The sequence below is a fragment of the Lithobates pipiens genome, unplaced genomic scaffold (genome assembly GCF_037356315.1).
Source record: "Lithobates pipiens isolate NorthernLeopardFrog02 unplaced genomic scaffold, aLitPip1_a1.2 Scaffold_16, whole genome shotgun sequence".
NCBI lineage: Eukaryota > Metazoa > Chordata > Amphibia > Anura > Ranidae > Lithobates > Lithobates pipiens.
The window spans coordinates 464,881,212-464,904,456 of NW_027507748.1; the positions used below are offsets into that span (position 1 = coordinate 464,881,212).

Sequence of the window (23,245 nt, forward strand, 5' to 3'; positions counted from 1 at the left end):
TGCATGCAGTCTGGCAGGTCGGGAAAGTGGAGGGACGAGCGAGCATCCTCCTTCTGAACCATACCAGATCACATGCTCTCAACAAAGGGCAGTGCTTTGTGGCAGGGGGGACTATGTCCAGTGGTTGTGGGGGTCTGTGGCAGAGGGCTTATCGGAATCTGTAAACCCCCTTTAACAAGTGGGCTCCCCTATAGTACATAGTACCCCTACCCATTCACCAAAAAAGTGTCAAAAAGTAATAAAAACACACACACAGTTTTTGACAATTCTTTTATTTAAAAAAATAAAATAGTGTCCCCCGATGTAAATCCATTGTCAATAATGCCGCACAGAAAAAACAAAACAAAAAACACTCCCCCCAGCCATAAAGGCTGGTTGCCATCTGCAGGCTCTGCTGTTTGACAGTTCTTATATAGGTAAAGGATGGGGACCCTTCTGATGTCACGGACAGGTGCATGCTGGGTTGACAATGTTACAAGGGCCAGGGAGTACCCCATACTCAATCACAAGGGGGCCAGGATTTGGGGGCCCTCTTTTTAAAGGGGCTTCCAGATTCCAATAAGTCCCTGTCCAACCAATGGCCAGGGTTGTGGGGGTGAGGTCCTTGTCCCCATCAACAAGGTGAGGGCAGAGCCCCCTTTGCCCCAAAGCACCCCCCTATGTTGAGGGTATGTGGCCTGGTAGGGTTCAGGAGGGGGGCCCCTCACTCTTCCCCCAATTTTTGTGACCTGCCAGGCTTCATGGCCAGATAAGGGCCAGGTATGGACTGGGGGAGATCCCACGGCATTTTTTTTTTTTAACCAGCCTATTTTTTTTCTTAGCTGTCAGTGGGGAAACCCATTGACTTATTGGTTGTTAATGATGCTGCAGCTGGCTTCCTGGTCCCCTTTCTTAACAACCAGCTTATATTGCACCCTAATTGGGCAAAGCTTTGCCCAATCAGGGCATAAAATGCACTGTGCAGCACGCAGTGCATTGCAGGGAGTTCAGCGGGGCGAACACCCGCTGAACACCCTGCAAATTCGGGTGTTGGATGAATGGGCTGAACAGCCAATGTGCGGCCCGAACTCATGTTTGGGCCGAACCGGTTGCCCAACACTACCACCAAAATTAGGCTGTGTTTTACAGTGCCCTGTAAATATAAAATGTCTCCATCTCCTGTTGATTTCTGTCACTCCGGGGCAAATATGTCCAATCAATCTTGCAACTGGTTGGACTAGATTTTCCTGCTGATGGCTATTATACTAGATACATTGGGGCCAGGAATGCTTGCTGAGAGCTAGATCTGCAGTTTGACCCCCCCACAAGCAGGCATTGTTGTTCACTAACCTGGTAAAAATTGTCAGTTTTTCAGTAATTGGATTGAGCTTCATTACGTACTATGTATTTCCAACTAAGGAAGGAGACAGGCCATACTTATCTCTGCATGAGACTGGAAAACATTGGGGAATTACCAAAAAATGGACAGTTACTCCAGACCAAATATCCACTGTCACAATGATTGACCAAAACATTGTTTGTTATAATTTGGTAGTGTATGGATTCCCAAAAAATAAATGTATGTTAAAAGGCATTAATGCTGGCAACTGAGCACAATTCAATCCATGTCTGTACTTAAAGCAGTATTAAACCCAAAACCAAACATTTATGATATTGCAGCTTACCAATTCTCAAATGTGATGGCAGCAATAGCTTGTTTTTCTTCTATTTTCATCTGATACTGCTCCTGCTTCCTGTGCTTTTTCATCCACAGTGATGACACTCCTGTGGGAGGTGTGTTTCAAAACAGATTACTTGGTAAAAACAGAGGGAAAAAAGGCTTAAAAAGAAAACCAATGCAGCCACCACATCTAATGATTGGTAAGCTGTAATATATTTCATTTTTGGCTTTGGGTTTAATACTTCTTTAAATGTGCTAATTTACCAAATTATCATGTTAGCTATACTAAAAGATGGTATGCTTTTTATGACTGTAATATGATTTTAACTCCCCTGGTTGTATGATTTTTTCAGATTTTTGGTGCTGAAAGGGGTACAATTATTTTGCATGGAAATTTGGCGTTTTATATTATAGTCATGTAATTCTTAGGAATAACTCACTTAAATCTGTCCAAACCAGAGTCTAGTAGACATTCCGTGTATGATAAAATTTGAAAAACAAAATCATAAATTAAAATATAATAAATAACTATAAAGAATTATACCAAATAATAATTTAATAATAATAATAAATATTCAATAATGTAATCAAATCAAAAACACAGAAATTTGCTCAGTTGCAGAATTGTCACTGTCATTACTTTTCAGTATTTGATGACGGATCTCCCCACAAATCACTATCGCTCAATTCTGCGAGTGATTCTAATTTATTATCGGTGCTTTGTAGCTGGTCTAAAACTACTTTTGATGTAAATTGACAGTTTTGGTTGCTATGGACAATCTCCAGTTTCCAGGCAGAAAGAACAGTATTTATATAAAACTGCATGCAGGACACTGGGCAGACCACTAGGGACAGAAGGGCTGTTAAATAATTACATACAGCAATGTAATCTGTAAGATTACATTATACTGTATGTAATGTGTGTGTTTTACTTTTTTAATTTGGCGCCGTTCTCCGTCCCGGTGCGTCTCAACGCTCGCAGGGAACGGAGCTTGGCTCTGTGACAGATTGAGCGGAGGACGAGCCGCTCACACAGCGGGGGGACAACGCTGGATCCAGCTGATAAGGTAGGCATACTCATCCTGGATCCAGCGATGCGATCCCGAGTCTGGCTCAGGGTTACCGCTCGGGGTACTGAATATTCACTCTGAGCCAGACTCAGGAATACCGCCATGGGGGTTAAAGTATCCTCACCCCATACCAACATTGTATAACCTGCATTAAGTCTCTGTATATTATTGGATAATGACATGAATTCTAACTATGGCTATAGCTGGATTTTTTTATATTTATTATAATATGGACAGGGTAAAAGGCAGAGTGGGAATAACCTGACCAGAGGATATAGACTTGTGAAAACAGAGATCAAAACTTTGGCCAGGGCGATTCCACCATTATGCCAAAAGATGTATGAAGACATGCTGCTATCTTCATACATCTCTGTGGATATTAGCGAGATCCCAGAAAGAGTGCTGTGGACTAAACTCACAACCAGGGGCGGATCCAGAGTCTAGTCTCGGGAGTGGCACTGCTATAAAATATGTTTTTTTTCCCAGGGTAGGGGAATTTTTTTCATTTTTTTTCATTTTTTTTTACTTTTTTTTTTTTTTTCATTTTTCTTCACATATATATATATATATATATATTTTATCAATATTCTTCTCACCAATATGACTTTATGACACACGTATGCTTATTTATAATTTCACTTGTGTTCACATATTATTAATTTTTAGCACCATTGTGATAATATAGGTGAACTAATAGTGGCATAATATTTTCTATTTCGCACCAATATTTAAGTCTTAAAGGTATAGCACCAGATCTACTTTCTTCCCCTTACATCGAAAATATCACCTGTGCATAGAGCAACTGTTTAACTGTTAGGTCAGTGAGATATGGAGTGATTAGGTTCAGAGTGGTACATGCATTTTTAGTGAGCTTCATCTCAATCTGAATTGGGTTTAAGGGCTTGGGAGCCCACTTTTATTCAATTAAATTAAAGTTCCGTACAACATAAAGGATTGTTAAAGTGGAACTTTAGGTTTGAAAAGAAAAATGGGCAGACAGCTCATTGCACAAATTCTACAATGCCGAAGCTGATGGAATACCCACATGTGTACAGGAGTGACACCATGTCAGTCTGGCTAATGACAGCGATCGAGACCCGGAAGCTGGCCACCCAAAGATGGCAGCAAAATGCTGAAAATGCTCTTTGCCTACATATTTCTACTGCCTACCAATTTTTTCCAACATCTGGTACAATCTGCAAGGAATGTTCTTTTTTTTCCCCATAGCAAATGGAATGATCCTTCCACTGCACCAGTGGATTTCAGAGTTACCAGAGATTAGTGAAAATGTTGCGGAGGGTCTGACAGTTACAACAAGCAGATCTGGGGGCTCCTGTCTCTGCTGCTGAGGGATGTGCCAAGCTGTGTCAGATCTTTAGAGAGTCACCCTATACTGATCTTTGAACTGTGCCCTTGGAGCTCCCATATCAGTACACTTGTCCTATGCTTATACAAGATGGTGTGTAACAAAACCTTAGACAATGACTTAAACCATATTACCTATACACTAATATATCAGAAATAGGATCAGCATGAGTTCAACACAAATGTGCTTTTAAACCCAGTCTTGCACAGTCTACCACAGCCTTCTATACATGGCATGGTATCAAGCCTACGGATAACACATGCAGTATTTGCATTGCCAGATATTATTAGGATTGGCATTTTCAGCTTACAAAAGGTTTTATCTCAAAGATCATTAGATATTACCATCTGGATGTTAAGTTGCTGACTTTTTTTACTATTTTGTATGTAAAGGATAATTCATAAAAGGTAGCAAAATGTAAAAAAAAAAAAAAAACTCATCCAGCTTTGTCAACTAAACTCAGTGTCTTAAACTGAAAGGGGAAAAGGACAAGAAATAGACCTACTGAAATGATGGAGCTCTTTTATGTTTGCCCACATGGTACAGGAAGAGAAAGTGATGCTAATAACAGGAGGTTTAAAAAGCTCTGCAGGGTGTCAGTGAAGCATCTATTATGCGGCATGGTGAAGACCTGTAAGCAGCAGGACAGTCTACAGGGTTGTTTACATTCAGACAACAGCCTGTTCGTTTTCTCATTTTTGAACTATGAGAGGGATTTATCAATCAAGTTACCAACATAAACAGGCTCCTATCTAGAACAGATCAGATGCTGGTCTTTGCAACAGTTATAATTTGCAACCCCTGTGCCTGCTACCCTTAACTGTGATGGTTTTGTAAACATCTGTGACAGATTGATCATGGTACTTTGGACAACATTTTACTTACAACACATATACAGATAAAGTACATAAACATGAACTGTTTGATCTGTCAAAGGATTTGTAAGGGTTCAGCCAGTATTGTTATGCCCCTACCAAATACCATAACAAGGTCAGTGACCTCACTTTTCTCTGGTTCAGTTAAGTGATGTAACTTGGTCACTATCAGGAAAGTAAGCTTGCCTATGTTATCTCTCAGGGTAGAGGCCTCGTGCAATTTTTTGCACAGGTAATGAAAGTCCACACAATGCATAGGTTTCAAACTATTTGCAACCAACTTTACTGCACTTCCAGCATCTGAAAATAAAAACATAGAAAAACAGTAATTTAGGACGTTTTGCCACAGCAGTAAGGCCATGTTCACATATTTATGCATATATCCATATGAAGGGCTGCCTTTGTCTGCACATATTCCTGAACGCAGACAGTGGATATTCATATACATGTACCTGCAACTGCACGCCTGTCAAATTGGGACCAGCAGCAGTGCCCATGCAGGTGCTGCATCCCAATAGACATGAATGAGACTACCTGCATGCAGATCCAGAGAACACCAGTGCATTCCATGTGGGCAAAGGCAGTCCTGTGCATTGATGTATGTATAAGTGTGCCTGTGTGAACGAGACAACATAAAACATAAATTTTATGCCGCGTACACGCGCCCGGAATTTCCGGCAGACTAGGTCCAACGGAATCAGTCCGTCAGACATTATGATCATGTGTGGGCTAATTCGATAATTTTTCATTAAAAAGATGGACCTAGAAATAGAACGTGTTTCAAATCTGTCTGACAGACTCAATTCCTATCGGGGAAACCGTTTGTATGTTGGTCCGACGGACCAAATACGACGCAAGGGAAGCTATTGGCTACTGGCTATTTAACTTCCTTTTTTAGTCATGTCTTACATCATCACGTTCAAAACTAACGGACTTTCGAACGGACTTAGTCCGTTCATGTGTGGGCAAGTCCATTCGTTCGGAAGTCCATCGGAACTCCACCGAAAGTCCGTCGGGACGACCATCGGACCTTTTCTGCCAGAAAGTACAGTCATGTGTATGCGGCATTACTCTTTCCAGCTTTAACTAATAATAACATTTCCTTTTGGGAATGCAATCTTGTGTCCATATTTCAAAACAAACAGTTTTAACTTGCAAAAGCTGCTACCACACAGCACCTCTCTTTAGAGCAACATACTTTGGTTTTCACAAGGTCTGCTAGCATTTGAGAGAGACCCCTGAAGACAGCTGCCTTGTCCATCAAGAACAATCACAGTTGCATACCTCCCAGCCACGGTGGATTCGTCAGGACCATCCCAGAAATTGATCTATGTCCCGGTGTCCCAGGGAATCATAGCCAAAACAAGTTCCGACACTTGGTTCCATTGAAAATTCTGGCAGGGGTGCACTGGCGTGGGGCTTTTTTTCAGCCAGCACTGCTCACTTTTCCTTGCATCTCTATGTCAGTGCTGCTGACTTCACCTCCTCCCTCCGGCACTCTGTAGGCCCAGGGGCAGCCTGACCAATCGGTTGCTGCCCTGGATGAGCATGCAGACTGAGTGGCAGCAGGTGCGGGGAGTGGGACAGCACACGGCTGAAGGCTCCAGGAGGCAGCAGGGAGAAAGAACCATGTGGGCGGCCAGGACGAATTGGCCTGGAGTAGGGAGAAGAGCACCGAAGACCTCCCAACCCAGGACTGATGAAAAGGCTGACCAGAGAATGACAGGCGGGCAGGAAGTGCAGGCAGCCAGGGACAGCAGCAAACAGATCCAGCCTTAAGAACAGGCCTGCCCACTGCATATACGGTACTGTGTCACACACACCTTACCACAGGAGGAACTGCAGACAGGGCTAGGGTCTCTCTGACTTCCCCTTCGCCTCCTTCTCTCCCTCTTCTCGCCCCCTCTCTCCCCCTCCCCCTCTCCCTCCCCTCTTTCCCTCTCTCTCTACTCTCTCTCCCCTCTCTCCACCTTTCCCCCTCTCTCCCCCCCTCTCTCCCTCCTCTCCCCTCCCATCTCTTTCTCCGCACCCCTCAACCCTACACTCTTTTTGTAACACAACCCTGCACTCCGTACATAGCGCACCCTTCAACCCTGCACTCAGTATATAGTGCAACCCTGCACTTTCCATGTAGTGGACCCCGCAACCATGCACTCCGTACATAACGCACCCCACAACCCTGCACTCTTTACATAGTAAGAAGAATGCAGACTCCTGCCTTCTATGCATTATACACTCCTGACCCTGGAATTTTGTGCATTACACACTTCTTACCCTGGCATTCTGTGAATTATACACATCTGACCCCTACATTATGTGCATTATGTACTCCTGGCCCCTACATTCTGTGAATTGCACCCTGCTGACCCCTGCATTCTGTGCATTACACACTCCTGTCCCCTGCATTTGGTGTATTACACCCTCCTGACCCTGCATTCTGTGCATTATGTACTTCTGACCCCTGCATTCTTTGCATTACACACTCTTGACCCCTGCATTCTTTGCATTACACACATATTTTGATATAACAAATACTTACAATCAAGTGGTGTTGTATGTAGGCATGTCATGTTTCAGTCAAAAACAAAGTTTATAAGAATCTGTACTCTTGCCCATCATATTTTAATGTGCAATATTGTGTTTCAGAGGCATAAAGGAGGAAAGAACGTCATTCAATGGCACATTGACAAAGATGCACTGGCATATTAAAAGTGTATCTGTTACACATACGGCAATATCACAGTAGCGTAGAGCTGGCTCAGACAAGCTAAAAATCACTTTTCATCCATGCTACTATTGCTGAGCAGTCATCAGCAGAAAATAATCTTTGGAGCTGTTATAAAAAAAAAAAGCTGCATAGAACTTTATAGAGCCAGGAGCTTTCAACACTGCAGGTAATTATTAAACATAGCTGTGCCCAGCACAAATTTGGTATTACATTTTAACATTAATATGGACTCTGACAGTGTCAGTTACTTTGTTTGCTCAATCACTATTAGTAAATCAAGCATGTCTAAGCACTCTTTTCTTTGCGACATTAGTCACAAAGACACATGTTTTATTCATTAAAAAAGTGGCAAACTAAAAATCAGCCAAAAGACATTTTTGACAAATGTATAATAGGTGAGATCTGATATAATGAAATAGATAAACACTGTACAAGCCTGAAGATAGTGACAATGAGGTCATTGTCTTTTTTTACAGAGAGGCAAGTACTGTATATTTCCCCCCTCCCCTTCCCCAATTTAAACATCTTATAATAGAAACCTTAGGACAGACAGCAGACTTCGAAGTGATATTAAACTCTCAGTTTTTTAACAGCTGATTTAAAGTGATTGTAAAGGCTTAAAACTGAACTCCGGGCATTTTTTTTTTTTTACCATACAGTGGGGCTGTGCCCACACTGCATGGATTAAGTGTTCATTATGGTCTAAGGTTTCGGAGAGCTGAGATATGCCTGCCTAATCCTTTGATCCTCCTAGCGCTAGACCAGTCCCTTCAGCTCTTGGTACGGGCACAGCCCCACTGCATGGGAAAACAAAAATTTACCTACAGCTTTAAGGTTTTTACCTTAATGTATTCTCTACATTAAGGTAAAAAACCTGCTGTTTGTTTAAGGGTAGAATGATAGGATGGCAGTCACATCGTCCATGTTTTCCCTCCTCATTGGGTGCCAAGCAAGGGTGACATGAGAGGCCCACCCCAGGGTGTGTTCTTTGGGCTATGCCAGCTGTTGAACGGGGTTACTGACCCTTGCATGTGGGGGAACACTTCACCTGAAAGCTTGCTTACCAGTGCCCTGGGATCAGGTGGGAGCAGCACTCATGTGAAGAATCAAACACTAAGGCAACTTCTCAACTCAGAGATGAGCCAAATGTGTGCAGTACCCAAAATACGGAGTTCCCCCTTAAGCCGCTTTATCCCATGTCCTACATACTTGTACTAATGTATGTGTTGCATTCGGAGGGACAGGCTGAGCCTCTGCCCACTCCACCAGTCAGCGTACCTCTGTTACCTCACTCCCAGTAACAGAAAAGCCCCCCCCCCCCTAAGCACATAGCACAGATCTCATACGTGCACTCACTTCTTGTTCCTAGTGACTAGACCAAAGATCTCCATAATGCCAGTCAACTCCCAGAGACTGCCAGAGACAGACAGCTAGGGAGGGAACCCCCAAGGATCGAAACGTCTTCCCTTTTATAGAACATGGGAGGGAGGCGGGACCTTAGCAAAACCCAGGAAACACAAAGGGGAAAGGCAGCAAAACATTAACCCTTTCCCCCTGACTTTGGCAGCTGGGTGCTAACTAAATACACAGTAGGTTACCTGCCTACATGTGCTGCTCTATTGGCTCCCTCCCTTCTAGCAGGGCAGACCGATAACAGTGGGAGCCATTGGCTCCTGCTGCTATCAATCAAATCCTGTGATGAGGGAGTGGGGGCGGGGCCAATTTTTGCGCTGTCTGTGTCTATAGATGCAGGCAGCATGGCTTAGGTGGAGCCAGGAGTGCTGGTGGGGATCCCAGAGGAGGAGGATTAGGGCCGCTCTGTGCAAAACCATTGCACAGAGCAAATAAGCATGACATGTTGGGTTTAAAAAAAAAATAATTATAATCACTCTAATAACTTACCAATCCCCATTCCCTCGCTTGAAATCCTTGCCTGTTTTCAAGTTTAAGCCGGTGCCATGACTTCTGCCTCAGGTTTCCTGTTTTTTGGGGGGTTTTTTGCTCAGACAATTGAGATACGTTTATTGTTTTTTGGTAACTGGATAGTGGCATGTGTTAGGGGAGGATATGAACTGGCATATGGGAAAAGAAAACAAAAAAATAAGTAAACTTTCAAAGCACAAATTCACAGCAGCCTCCTGGAAAAGGTCTACCAAGCCTACCACCCTTCTTTGTGTTAGTTTTGGCCACTTGCAAGCACAAATAAGCAAGTCATTGTGCAGTTAGGGTCAGCTCCATTTTAAAGATTGAAGATGGACACTAGTACGCTGAGGTTTCATCTTCAAGGGCAGTTTAATGGAAACTTTTACTTTACAACTCAGGATTTGATAGAAATTAGTCTTTTCACGTGAAAGGTGTTATGTGCAAAAAAAATGCACCAATACATAATTTCCTTAAGCAAAGTTTGCCAGTTGCCACACCAATCCTGAAGCCTCTTTAGTAACTTGGCAAGTTCTAAAGGACGTTGGCATCCAAGCTTAAATCTACAAAATGTTAAAGAAAAAAAGAAAAACTCAAATATGTATGCAAATGCAGCATTACCTCAAAAGTTAAACAAAAGCTATTGGACACGGCTTACTGTGTCACACCAAGGAACAGCTGCAAAGGTGCGTGTGCGTTGTACAGTCAGTAGAGTCATGCTAGTGTGTTTGCTCCACATTTGAAGAGAACAGGAGTCCCCGATAAAGGCTCGCTCAGTAGAGGTGGAACCACTGCACAGTCACTGGTACCATACCATCCAGCGATTCTTGGAGTAGATGACAAGCTTCCTCACTCTCCTCTGGCTCCTGCCAGTCTGGGCAAGTCATCCTCACTGCCATATCTTCTAGGATTGTCAAAAAAGTATGCTCTGAACCCAAAGCTGGGACTATTTACCATTCCTACTGCTTCCAAGTTCTAACTCGTTTTTTTAGCATGGAAGAAATAAGTCATGAGGCACATTGGCAGGAACTTGCAGAAAAGGGGAATCAGTGTAAAGATCATATATTCCATATCATTGTTCTTTCCTGTAAAGCCATGATCAGATACTCCATTCCAGACATAACTGAAGGGGGTTGGCTTGCTGTCAGATTGGCTAAAAACCACCACCAGGTTGTACATGGCCCTCAATATATACAGTGTGCTGATCAATGGGCCAATCCTGACCGCTTGGTTTCCTGAGGTCCCCTTAGACAATAGGTAGACGCGAGCAGGGGTCATATTAGTGATTTTGTAGATTTTGCTGGCCAGCGAGATAGAACAAGCAGTGAAGAAGCGAAGACAGTTGATGATTGTGATCCGAATCATGGGGATCCATTTACGCTGGTCATCTGTGCTATTGTCATTCAAGATGGATAACAAGTTCACTATCAGAAAGGTGAGGCTGATAAAAAAAATGCAAATTGCAGGGGGATATAATATCTGTTGAACTCTGTGCAGTGAGCTTTAAGGACAACCCAGGAGAAGTAAGGACAAAGCAGACAGAGGGTGAAGAACTGTAGGCAGATGGGGGCGTAGTAGAGCAGCCAGTGTAGGAATATGTGCAGTCCATTGTCCTGGGCACAGTTGGTCAGGTAGAAGGAGAAGAGGATGGTTCTGCAGCAGGCCCAGAGCAGGCAGAGGAAGAGCAGGACACTCTGGTAGCTGAGCCTTTTCTGTCTGTAGCATAGCAGCAGCCAGAGCTGCAAATAGTCATACAGAAAGAGCAGCAAGCACAGTCCCGTGATGGTCGCAGTCAGCCCCAGCACCACCGCTCAGGGGATAGAGGCAGCTCGCATGGTGTCATGTTCCCCTGTGCCCCCCCCCCCCCCCCCCGCGTGTGCTCGCCTCCTCTGCAGTTCAAAACAACCCCACTGGACAGGTTTCCTGTTTCAGGGTGGCTCCTTTCTCTTGCAGCATCCAACAATGCAAACAAGAACTACAGATGTGTCTCCTTACATTGTGTGTATCAATAGAAACACACAGCCCCCATAACTTGGTTAAATAAATGCTCACCCTTGCTCCTCTCTCCTATCTTCTGGAGACTGCAGTGTCCACTGTTAACACTTTCTTGGGACCAGACGTTCAAGGAAGCAGCACTGAGAGGGCAAGAGCCAGCAGCATTGAAAGTTGTATATTGCAAGTGCTTTGGTAAGAATTTTAACAAATAGTTTACTAAGGAAAGTTGGTGTATTGTGTTCAATGTTTTAAAGAGGTTCTGCAGTCAGTTCTGCAAAAATTTAAAGTGAGCAGTTACAAAAACTGTAGCTGCTGACTTTTAATAAACAGAAATTGACCTATCCAAGGATTCCGCGTCATCTTCACCCGTGACGCTTCTTCACCAATCATCAAGTTCCTTGTGTCAGCATGTTAACTGTGGGCAGCCCGCTCTGAAGCTGCAAAGGAGTCAGGGCTACCCATTGTGTTTGCACAAGCTGCACTTTGTGAATGGTCCCGTAGCCTAAGGGGACATGTGACGTCCTAGAAAGCTGCGGGTGGGGAAGATGGAAGTAGGAGCAGGTACCTGTCAAAACTAGGTACCAGCTGGCCTCCAAAAAATAAATATGTTCCAAATATGGTGTGGGGGGACAGCGGAACTTCCTTTTTTGGGTGAAGTTCTGCTTTAAGCTAGAAATTGCTAGGGGTTTAATATCATTTTAATATGGCTAATACTAAAAATGCAAATAGAGTCAGTTTTTGCATGTGCCCAGGAAACATTAGTTATGCATAGTAATGTGAAGAGGAATTTCCTTTCTTTAAATAGTTTTTCATTGTATTGGGTATTTGAAGTCAATAAAATAAAAAAATAAAAAAAGAGAGGGGACACAGAGATCATGAATGACATGTGCTGTCTGGAGGTTACACTCACCTGCTCATTTACAGCAGCCCCAATCTCCCTCCTCTCGTGTCCCATGCCAGCGTTCCTGGCGCCTCTCTCTTGCCCAGTGCCCCCAGAGAAAGCAGATTGCTATGGGGCACCCAAGCAGGCTCACTCCCGAGCAGCTGTTCTGAGGGTCCATTCACACACAGAGCTGTGGCTCAGCCCTGCCCCCAATCTTTCCTCATTGGCTCACTGGTTGTGATTGATAGCATTGGGAGCCAATGGCCAAGGCTCTCGTGCACATCGCTTGATTGGGATGGGGCTCAGGTAAGTATAAAGGGGGAGGGCTGAGGGGGATTGCTGAACACAGAAGATTTTTTACCTGTTCTATTAGTGCTATTGAGAGTGTTCAATATCAAGGGTATGGGACACATACTGGAAGATTGTATCTCTCACGCACACGTGCACTTTGCGAGCACCCCATACCTACAGAGCGTCACTTATTAACATAACATCGGAGTCTCTTGCTCGAGGACGAGCCAAGTTATCAGCAGCGGCTCTTCCCACAGGCATTCTCAATAGCACATGCGCAGCTACCAGTGCCATTTAAAGAAAAGCCACTGCTTTGTCGATATGGGTCGCTTGCGGATTTTCTTAAAATGCGCTATTCTAGAGCAAGCGGCTTTTGTTTAAATGTGCATTCACTATTTAAGAGCGAACATTTCATATCGACAGAACACCTGTCGCAAAGTGAGTGGAACACGGAAATGAAAGTAGCACGCATGCAAGAAGATTGTATGTCTCTTGTGCAGTTTGCGAGTGCCCCATGCCTACAGAGCGTCCCATATCGACATAACACTGGCAACAGCGCTAGGCATTTCAGGACATGTAGTGCCGAAAGCTCTATGAGGGAGATGCTCTGAGTATCAGAAGTCACTGTGCAACAAAGCAAGTGGGCAGACGAATGGTCAATAAATGACTTAGATCAGGGGTCTTAAACTGGTGGCCCTCCAGCTGTTGTGAAACTAGAAGTCCCATGAGGCATTGCAAGGCTGACCAAAGCATGACTCCCCCAGGCAGAGGCATGATGGGACTTGTAGTTTTGCAATAGCTGGAGGGCCATCAGTTTGAGACTCCTGACTTAGATAAACATTTTTTTTTTTTTGCAAAAGGAAAGAAGGATTTAGGCTTTATGTGTAACATGGAATTATACTATGTGAAAAAGGATGAGCCTTTAGAACCACTTTAACTTTAACTCACATTTATACATACACATACTAGGGCTTTTTAGCTTACCAGTATGTCTTAAAGTGTGGGAGGAAATCAGAGCACCCAGAGTAAACCCATGCAGGCACAGGAAGAACATATTATTATTATTATTATTATTATTATACAGGATTTATAAACTCCATGCAAGTAGTGCTGCGGCTGGGATTCAAACTGATGAGCCTATCGCCTCTAAATGAAAGTACTAACCACATAGCCACTGTGCTTCATGGGGATTTCCCTAACTGATTTCTCCTTCAGAAATTGATAGCTGTCATGCTGATCCAATTGCTTTAGTGCTTTAGGGGCATTCATCTTAAACAAGTATGCCGATTGGGTATTATAAATTTGCATTGACTTTTTAGCCTGCCTGTGTATTCCTGATCACTGACTTTGAACGTATTGAAGGCCAGAGATAGCCAGGCAACTAGTACTGGAAGAGGACAGCAATGGCAACCCCTGCATTTCTATTACATTCACTGTTGATTTAATGAACACAGTTCCCCACTGTTAAATAGTAAATCACTCTCAATAGGTCCTGCTTGACCAAGGTCTGGTGGTCTCTACATGTTTTTTTTTTAGTGTTTGTGTGTGTTAGTATTATCACAAATTGTGTTACATGGGGTAAGTTGTACATTATACTTTAGTAGGAGCAGTTCGGATAATGACTGCCTGTGATGTGCTACATGTATAATCCAATGTGTTGGAGTTAGATAAGTTGTGTTTATAGCATGAATCTGAATTAAATATGTGAGTGTTTCATAAAACAAGCTTCCTCCCTATAAAACTGTTCTTGTACGGAAATTGCCTTGCTGCACCCATAATGCTGGAAGACTGGACCTTTTTGTAAAGCAGAACACATTCCTCCTACGGCAGCATTTGCAATTTAATTATTTCCAGTTTGATGGTATTCCTGTGAGAGTCTATAATGTCAAAATGAACATTACCAGGAAACTGCATGGCTGCCAATACAACTTGTAATTTTCTGTCTGACAGGTGAAGCCATATGTGCTTACAAAGCCCTGATGTAAAAATGATCAACTGCCAATAAAGATCTAACGCTGATTGCAAGCAATAAAAGTACTCAGTGGATAGACAGCAATGATAAAACCGGTCACCATCTAGGGTGTTAGAACTAGCCAGTTTTCTTTAGAAAGTAATTGCAGCATCTGCTTCTTTAAGTTGCCTGAAATCAATACAACCTCTGCTTTCATGTTAGTGAATAGCGGGGCTCGCAAGAGCAGCAGGAAAAGCTTTTGGAATAGAGCTATGTGAAAGTGTACACACTGAAGCAGAGCCAGCTGTTATTCCAATAGAACCTTGAGCCAAAATGCAACAATTGTTTCATTTTCTTGTTTATTGCCCCTTTATGTGTTTTAACCATTTATTTTTAGACTTATTATACCCTTTGTAACAGCAGTCAAGTGCCAATCAAACCCCATAGCCACATGGAAAATACACGTTGAAAAAAAAAAAAAAAAAAGATTAGAGGAGAAAATTAATTAGGCCTTCCCTGTGATCATTCTAGGTTCAGTTTACCAGATCCAGGTCAATGAAATTCTGAAATTCACATTAGCACGGGTTCCTTTTCGCTTGGTAGGTCATAGCATTGCCAACCATCTCAGATCCGTGGTATAGATTTACCAGTATCTGGCAGACATGACTGTGCACATAATGATACCTGTGAGAATCCTTCCTACTGTATTCATTACTGATGCATAAAGTTAGATTTGGTAGGCTTAAAATAAAACCAAGAAGATACAACCAACAAGAAAGTCGTTTCTTTTTAAGGAAACCTATTATGTAATTATCTTTTAAAGCACTCTAATAAAATGGTAATAATAAGGAAACTATTTTTTTTCACAAGCACATATTTTTAAATGCTATTGCAATGTTTAGCTTAAGTTATCTTTTCGATTTGACTTTCACATGTTTATACTCTTGCTGTGCCGAATTGCAACTTTTGTGATGTATACATTTTTTTTTTGCTATTTTAATGAGTGCACGTATTATATATATATATATATATATATATATATATATATATATATATATATATATATATATATATATTTTTTTTTTTTTTTTCAGGTATTTATATAGTGCCATCAATTTATGCAGTGCTTTACATACACATTGTACATTAACATCAGTCCCTACCCTCAGGGAGCTTACACTCTAAAGCTGGCCACACACCTATAGATTATCTGCAGATTTTCTATGGTTAGATGGAAAAAGTGGGAGATTCCTCCATCCACACTGTTTAGCAAACATGGAGAAATCTGTTGCACTTTTTCCATCTAACCATAGAAAATCTGCAGATAATCTATAGGTGTATGGCCAGCTTAAGGTCCCTAACTCATATTCATACATACTAAGGACAATTTAGACAGGATTCAATTAACCTACCAGCATGTATTTGGAGTGTGGGAGGAAACCAGAATACCCAAAGGAAACCCATGCAGGCACAGGGAGAAACTCCATAACATACAAACACCAGGCAGGTAGTGTCGTGGTTAGGATTCAAACCAGCAACCCTTCTTACTGATAGATGAAAGTGCTATCCACTAAAACACTGTGCCGCTCACTACAACACTGTGCCACTTATTTAGTACCCATATAAGGGATGAACATTGTAGGCACTAAGCAACAAAACTCAGGTACACTGTGGTGTTTAAATGATGCTCATTTGGTGTTAAAAGGGTCTAATGTGTAACAACTAAATTGTTTATGTAACATTACACCAAAGCCACCAATGCCAGCCTCATTCAGGGACACAAGACAACACGAATCTATGTATTTATACTATGTATGTCTGAGCCCTTGTACACACGGTCGGACATTCTGACAACCAAAACCGTTGGATATTGTCCGACGGATTTTGTCCGAAACTGTTGCATACACACGGTCGGACAAAGTTGTCGGAAAATCCGATCGTGAAGAACGTGATGACTTAATTTAGTTACGATGGGACTGAGCATGCGTGGCACTTTGGGTTGGGTCTGTGTGGCCATATTAGGTCAATGATGTCACAAGCATCCCCACCCCTTTGTATACATGCAGATGTGGGGCAGGAAATCTCCCACCTGCAGCACACTCACCTAGTGATAACAAGTAACTTCTGGGTTTAAACCTTCTGGGTTGTCCATATGCCTTGACTGGCTGACTGGCTGATAATCGAGTCTCCCTGGTCTCCTAGTGCCTAGCCCAAGACTCTTCTTACCAATTACCTGTGAATTGTTATATCAACACTCCTCCGGACAGAGGCCCTGGCTGGGTTTACAGCCGCAGACTCATAAGAGCTTGCCTTCTGGTAAGCACGCACTCTATGTGGTGGAGGTGCACTGTCTTGTAGTGGTGTTTATTACAGGATTATACACTGATGCGCATTATATGGATTTAATTTGTGCAACACACAGGCTGCTGTTGTGTTGGAAGTTCCCACACAATCATTGTGGGGGTTTTTTGGGCTATAATTACATTATTTTTATTTCAACCTTTTATTAATATTTTTTTTTTTTGGCGCAGTTTTACTTTACTTTCTACTATTTGTAATGTGCCAGCATGATAACCAGGTTGACCAAGATACAAAGCTTTGCTATTCACATGTGATATTTTCTGTAATCAACAGTTTAACCACTTCAGCCCCGGAAGAATTTACCCCCTTCCTGACCAGAGCACTTTTTGTGATTCAGCACTGTGTCGCTTTAACTGACAATTGTGTGGTCGTGCAACATGGCTCCCAAACAAAATTTACATTCTTTATTTCCCACAAATAGAGCTTTCTTTTGGTGGTATTTGATCACCTCTGCAGTTTTTATTTTTTGCGCTATAAACAAAAAATAGAGAGAATTTGGAAGAAAATGCATTTTTTTTACTTTTTGCTATAATAAATATCCCCCCAAAAAATCTTTAAAAAAAATGTTTTCCTCATTTTAGGCCGTTATTTAGTCTTCTACATATTTTTGGTAAAAAAAAAAATCGCAATAGGTGTTTATTGATTGGTTTGCACAAAAGTTATAGCATCTGCAAAATAGGGCATAGTTCAATGGCACTTTTATTGATAATTTTTTTTACTATTAATGGCGGCGATCATCGATTTTTATCATGACTGCGACATTATGGCGGACGCATCAGACAATTTTGAGACATTTTTGGGACCATTGGCATTATTACAGCAATCAATGCTAAAAAATTGCATTAATTATTGTAAAAATGTCACTGGCAGTGAAGGGGTTAACCCCTAGGTGGCGCTAGGTGGTAGGAGTTAAGTGTGTCCTAGGGAGTGATTCTAACTTGGGGGAGGGGCTGTGTGTGAAACGTCACTGATCACCGTTCCTGATTATAGGAAGCTATGATCAGTGACAGTATCATTAGGCAGAACGGGGAGATGCTTGTTTACATTAGCATCTCCCCATTCTTCCTCACCGTGGGATGATTGCGGGCATGCCAGCGTATATCGGGTCCACAGGACCCGCAATCACGGTCACGGAGCTCCCAGCGGGCGCACGCGCGCTCTCGCAAGCAGCCTCTTAATGGGCAATGTACAGGTACGTTAATCTGCCTGTACACGCCCTTCTGCTGCAGTATATCTGCATGAGGCGGTCGGAAAGCGGTTAAACAAACAGTTGTAATCATATCAATGGACAACCTGATGGCTTTACCCAATTGGATGGCGTGTTGCACAAGGGGGGTGGGAAAATGATGGGAAAGGGGTGGGGGTAACGATAGTCAGTTGTTACTGTATAGTTAGTTGGTCCTAGTGACTTTTTTTGAGCCTGGGTATGCCCATTTGGCCCTGTGTTGTATGTATTATATCTTTTCTTTTAAAAATAACAAAAATAATTTTCAAATAAAAAAGCTTCAGCACGACAATGAACCAAGCCTGCCTTAAGGGCCTGGTATGGATTGGGGGGCCCACATCATTTTATTTTTCTTTTCTTAATCTTTCTTTGCCGGCAATTCTTATTTTAATATTCAGCTGTCAGCGAGGAACCCCAGTGGCAGCTGATGAGTCAACAGTTGTTAAGGATGTGGGTATGCATAAAACCCACATGCAAAAATGCATCACAATTGCATGTTCAAAAACCAAAACCCACTGCAAACCATGCTGGAAAACCATTTAAACTGCAACCGCATAGATGTGAGCCTAGCCTCAGGGTAGATTTAAACATACATCTAAATCTCTCCTTTCTTGAAGCCCAATGTACATTGAGATCACACTTAAGCGACTACTGACAGGCGGTAACGAAGCAATGCGAGGCGTCCTGTTTAAACTCCATTTTTGCTGCCCGCCAATCGTTATATGTCAGATGAACTTTTCCACGTTTGTGAAGCATTGCGACAGGGTAACATCCCCAACTGCTGCCTTTGCAGCCTAAGGAGCGGCAGTTGGTGGGTGGCAAAAATACACGGTTGAGCTACAGTCTAAATGAAACCTAAATCATCAAATTAATTTGAGAATTGTAAACAACATTAGAACTGTTTAATCTTTGTACTTTGGGATGGAAGGTGTTTTGTGAACATGATGAAAGATTGTGAAATCATCACACTGCATTATTTACAATTGCCTACATCCATCTTGTGAGATAAAGTGAGCTCAATAATGTTCTTTAATGCATTTTATAAATGTATGCCAGGTTCTCTATTGTTGAATAGTAGTGTCTAACATCATCCAAAGCTTAAAAAGAAGAGACTGTTACTTTATCAGAGGCAAAATATGTCAACGGACATTGTCTTGTCATTTGCAACAGATGAGAATAACTCTATACTCTGCAAATGACTTTACTGAATCAAATTACCCCATATTTCTAGCAAGCAGTCACTTGACAGTTTGTAAGTATGTATTATTAAAAGTATTACAGCTGTTGTGGGTCATGGAGACAGATGCAGAGTAAACCTTTCATGAGTAATTAGAATGATTCTTGTAAAACAGGGAAACTATTTCACATTTCATTGGCTCCATGAATGAAATGTGAATCCATTTCCTCTTATAGTTTAAGCTTGGAAAACTCCCTAGAAAGGTTAAAATGAGTTTGTTGAGATAAATCGCGGAACAGAAGGAAATATCAGTCCATTACCCTATTTTCATGCTGTGTTCCAGCATTAAACGCTAAGCGGGTTATGGTTTCTTTCCTATTAAATATGATATGGTTCATTCTAGTATTTACACATTTTTGTGCTAATCACACAAGTCATCGCAAACCTACTAAACGATAAAATACTGTTTAAATAAGGTTACAAAACAATGTTGAACTATCATTGTTTACAACATCATGATAATGATGGTGTAAATTTTTAGGGAACATGGAAGATGCATCTCAGAAAACCAGGCAGCGTTGAAAAATATGCAAAAAAAACCATTCGATTTTTCAATTTTTGGAGCAACAAAGTAAAACAAAAATTTTGATTGGCTTCTACAAGCAAAAGGAATGTTTTCTGATTAAAGTGACCTCCAAATTTATAATTGTAGATATATACATTCTTTCCATGTAGGTGTGTGAAACTGTAGCCAGTTGCAAGTTTATTTCTTCTTTTGAACAAAAAATACCTGAGTATCCTGGCAGTTACTTTGCTTTTGTAACCTGATGTTACCAAGCATTGGATCAGATCCCTGCTGGTGTGATCAGTGTGTGCATTAGTGTGCATCATTCTGTTAGGGTTACAAGATGTCATGCCAATGCTGACCGTTCCTTTATCTCTGTAGTCTGTTTTCCCCACATACCCCTCACCAACCACAGCCTGCATTTCCTGATATGACCCAGCCAATCACACCTTGCCATTTCAACGCATCCCCTGACAGTCACAGCCTGCTTTTCCAGCACATACCCCCACCAATTACAGGCAGTAGGAGCCAAGACTGCAGAAAGGTATGCTTTTGGATTGCAAAGGAAAGCATTTCTCCACTTACCAATTGACCAACTTACCAAAATGAAACTCTCCTGCTATGCATAATAAGACCTTATGAAAGGCTGTGCAGTCACATGGCCACCAAATAAAACAGCAATAACAGTTAGTAAACGTTTATTTCATACATAAATAAGTGCAGTTATGGGGCACAAACAATATTTCCTTTATTACAATGTTCTTTATTTGTAGGCTGTTCACATATACTTTAAGCTTATGAAGCGCACTACTCCCTTGGGAGCTGCTAGTAGTTCATACAGTATGGGTAGTTTAACCCCCGCTTATTCCACCCCCGCTGTAGTAAAGCACAGACACATGTAGAACAGTTCAAAACTTTAACTTTATTACAGATTCTGGCAGGTACTATCACCTCAGTGATGCACAGAATACAAGTTGCCTCTGGATTGAAATGTACAAACTTCAGCTTTAGTCCAGATTCTGGCAGATACTATCACATCAGTGATGCACAGAATAGGAGTTGACTGTGGATTGGAATGTGTGAGTGATAGTCCCTCTCCTTTAATGAGCTGACACACATGCCCCTCTGAAAAGCATGTGGTACTACGAAACGCTAGCAGTCCCAGGCCTCACCTGCCTTCTCCTCCTGCCCTTTTATTCCCAGTCCAGCTCAGGAAAGGTCCAGACCAACCCTGGTTCACTCTGGTCAGTTTGCAGCTACTTCTTGCTTCTGAACATCGTGGAGATCTTCCAGCTCTGGAGTCTCTGAACCTCCATCACCTACCGGCAAAGATCTGTGGCTATCCAGCACTGGAATCTCTGAACTTCCAGGCCTTCCAGCCCTCGGGCTTAACGTCACATCTTTCTGCCTGTGTGGATTAGTTCTCCTCTTATCTCCAACTCCCCAGGGAACATGTGACCCCAGTGTATATGTATGAGCCCCGCCCCTGACCAAGAAAATTAATGATTGGACAAGGGCCCATACACTCTACCCGTCCTTCGGAGCCTGACCGGCCTCCTTTCCAGAAGATTCCTCTGGAGAGCAAGGGAGTGTTTTCCAGGGTGATGAACAGGTGGTCACACCCCCCTCTAACTTATAACTCCTCCCTAACCGAAACGAACCTCCAGACCTGTACAAAATACAGTAAGGCACTGGCAATTTAACCTAACTTCTAAACTAATAGCACCCAAGTAAAGTGGTGGGCGCTACACTTAAAATTGCAAATAACATTCACTTTGATGTCCTAATATACCATCATACTAACTGATTTGCAAAGTGTTAATGGGGATTTAAAGGCCAACTCCAGAAATTTTTTTTTTTAGTTCAGAACAAAGTGGGTGGGGATTGCAACTTTAGATAGGGTTTAAAGTAAAGCTGAACTTTGCTTATGCACACAAGCTGCATATTTATTTTAATGTCTCCCTAAGGCCAGGGGAAAGAAATTTGCTCAATTCCCCCATCAACACCCAATTTGATCAATTTACCCCATTCTGCTGGGCCATTGTCTTCTCTGCGCCGGCAGAAAACAGTGATTATTGCTAGCGGCTATATTAACCACTAGCAATAATCACAGATAAAACCCAGCATGCTGGTTGTGCCCAAGCTGATCGATCAAGCAACTTGGTATATTCAGCCTGCCCATACACGGTTCAAAACTCGGGTGGTTTCTGCTGAACCAGCCAAGGTTCAAACTGTATATGTGCCGCCTGAGTCAGTAGCATAAACTTTTCCTTTGCTCCCCCACAGCTCTTTCAGCTTCCACATTTTTACAGGTATAAAGGAGCATGTGTCAGGTTTGGTGCTTGGTGATTGGCCCAGAACAACCACATAAGGGTGTGAAAAGTCCTCAGCTATAGAACCTACGCAGAACTTTTTTTGCTCATGGCACCTGAATGGAGCTGCAGGGAAGCAATTGAAATATAAATGGAACTATAAGGGGAGAAGGGGTAAAAATAAAGTGAACCTCTAGCTTTGTCCTGCACGGTAAAAACCCAGGGTCAATTTAAATATAAGTTCACCTTTGTGAACATGGTATAGGTGTAACATATAACATGTTCAGCATCTTCCTGCTCTTCCTCTGGTTCCCCTTCCTCCCTCCCTGTGACAGCAGGCTGGGGATCTTCACCCCGTACCAGCTGCCACTATTCAAAAAGAGTGTGGCTGTGCAAGGCCCTGCCCACACAGCTGCGTCATTCGCTCACAGAGTACTGACATCCTTTGAAGCTGATGGCTTGTAGTTTTGAATGAACTACCAGGGTGCTGATGAGCGCTTTAGGTAGTTCATTGATCTTCCTGTCACTAGGTAACTATGTGCCCATATTGGAGGTATGTGCAGACAGCTACACAGACAGTCTACAGGAGCCTGGCATTACACCTGCAATCTGCTGATCATGCCCCTATAAAGGATATTTCTCTTCCTATTCTGTATGATGTTTTTCAAAAAGACAAGAAGTTGTGAGATCACTCCCAAATAGTGTCATAGTGAAAACCCAATGAAACCTTTCCTCACTCTTACCAAAACTAAATTTAAAAAAATAATGCATTTTATTCCAGTGAAGCAAATCCATACTTTGTGCTACAACGTACATGAGGTTATCTGGTACAATTTTTACAAATAAAATAGCAATGGCACAGTGCA

The 23,245-nt window shown here is 42.3% G+C and overlaps 1 pseudogene; it reads right to left on the reverse strand.

Annotated features, from left to right (window-relative positions):
* Window positions 1-10,333: 10,333 nt before the first annotated feature.
* Window positions 10,334-11,454, reverse strand: LOC143984422 (integral membrane protein GPR137C pseudogene; annotated as a pseudogene).
* Between the last annotated feature and the right edge of the window lie 11,791 nt (window positions 11,455-23,245).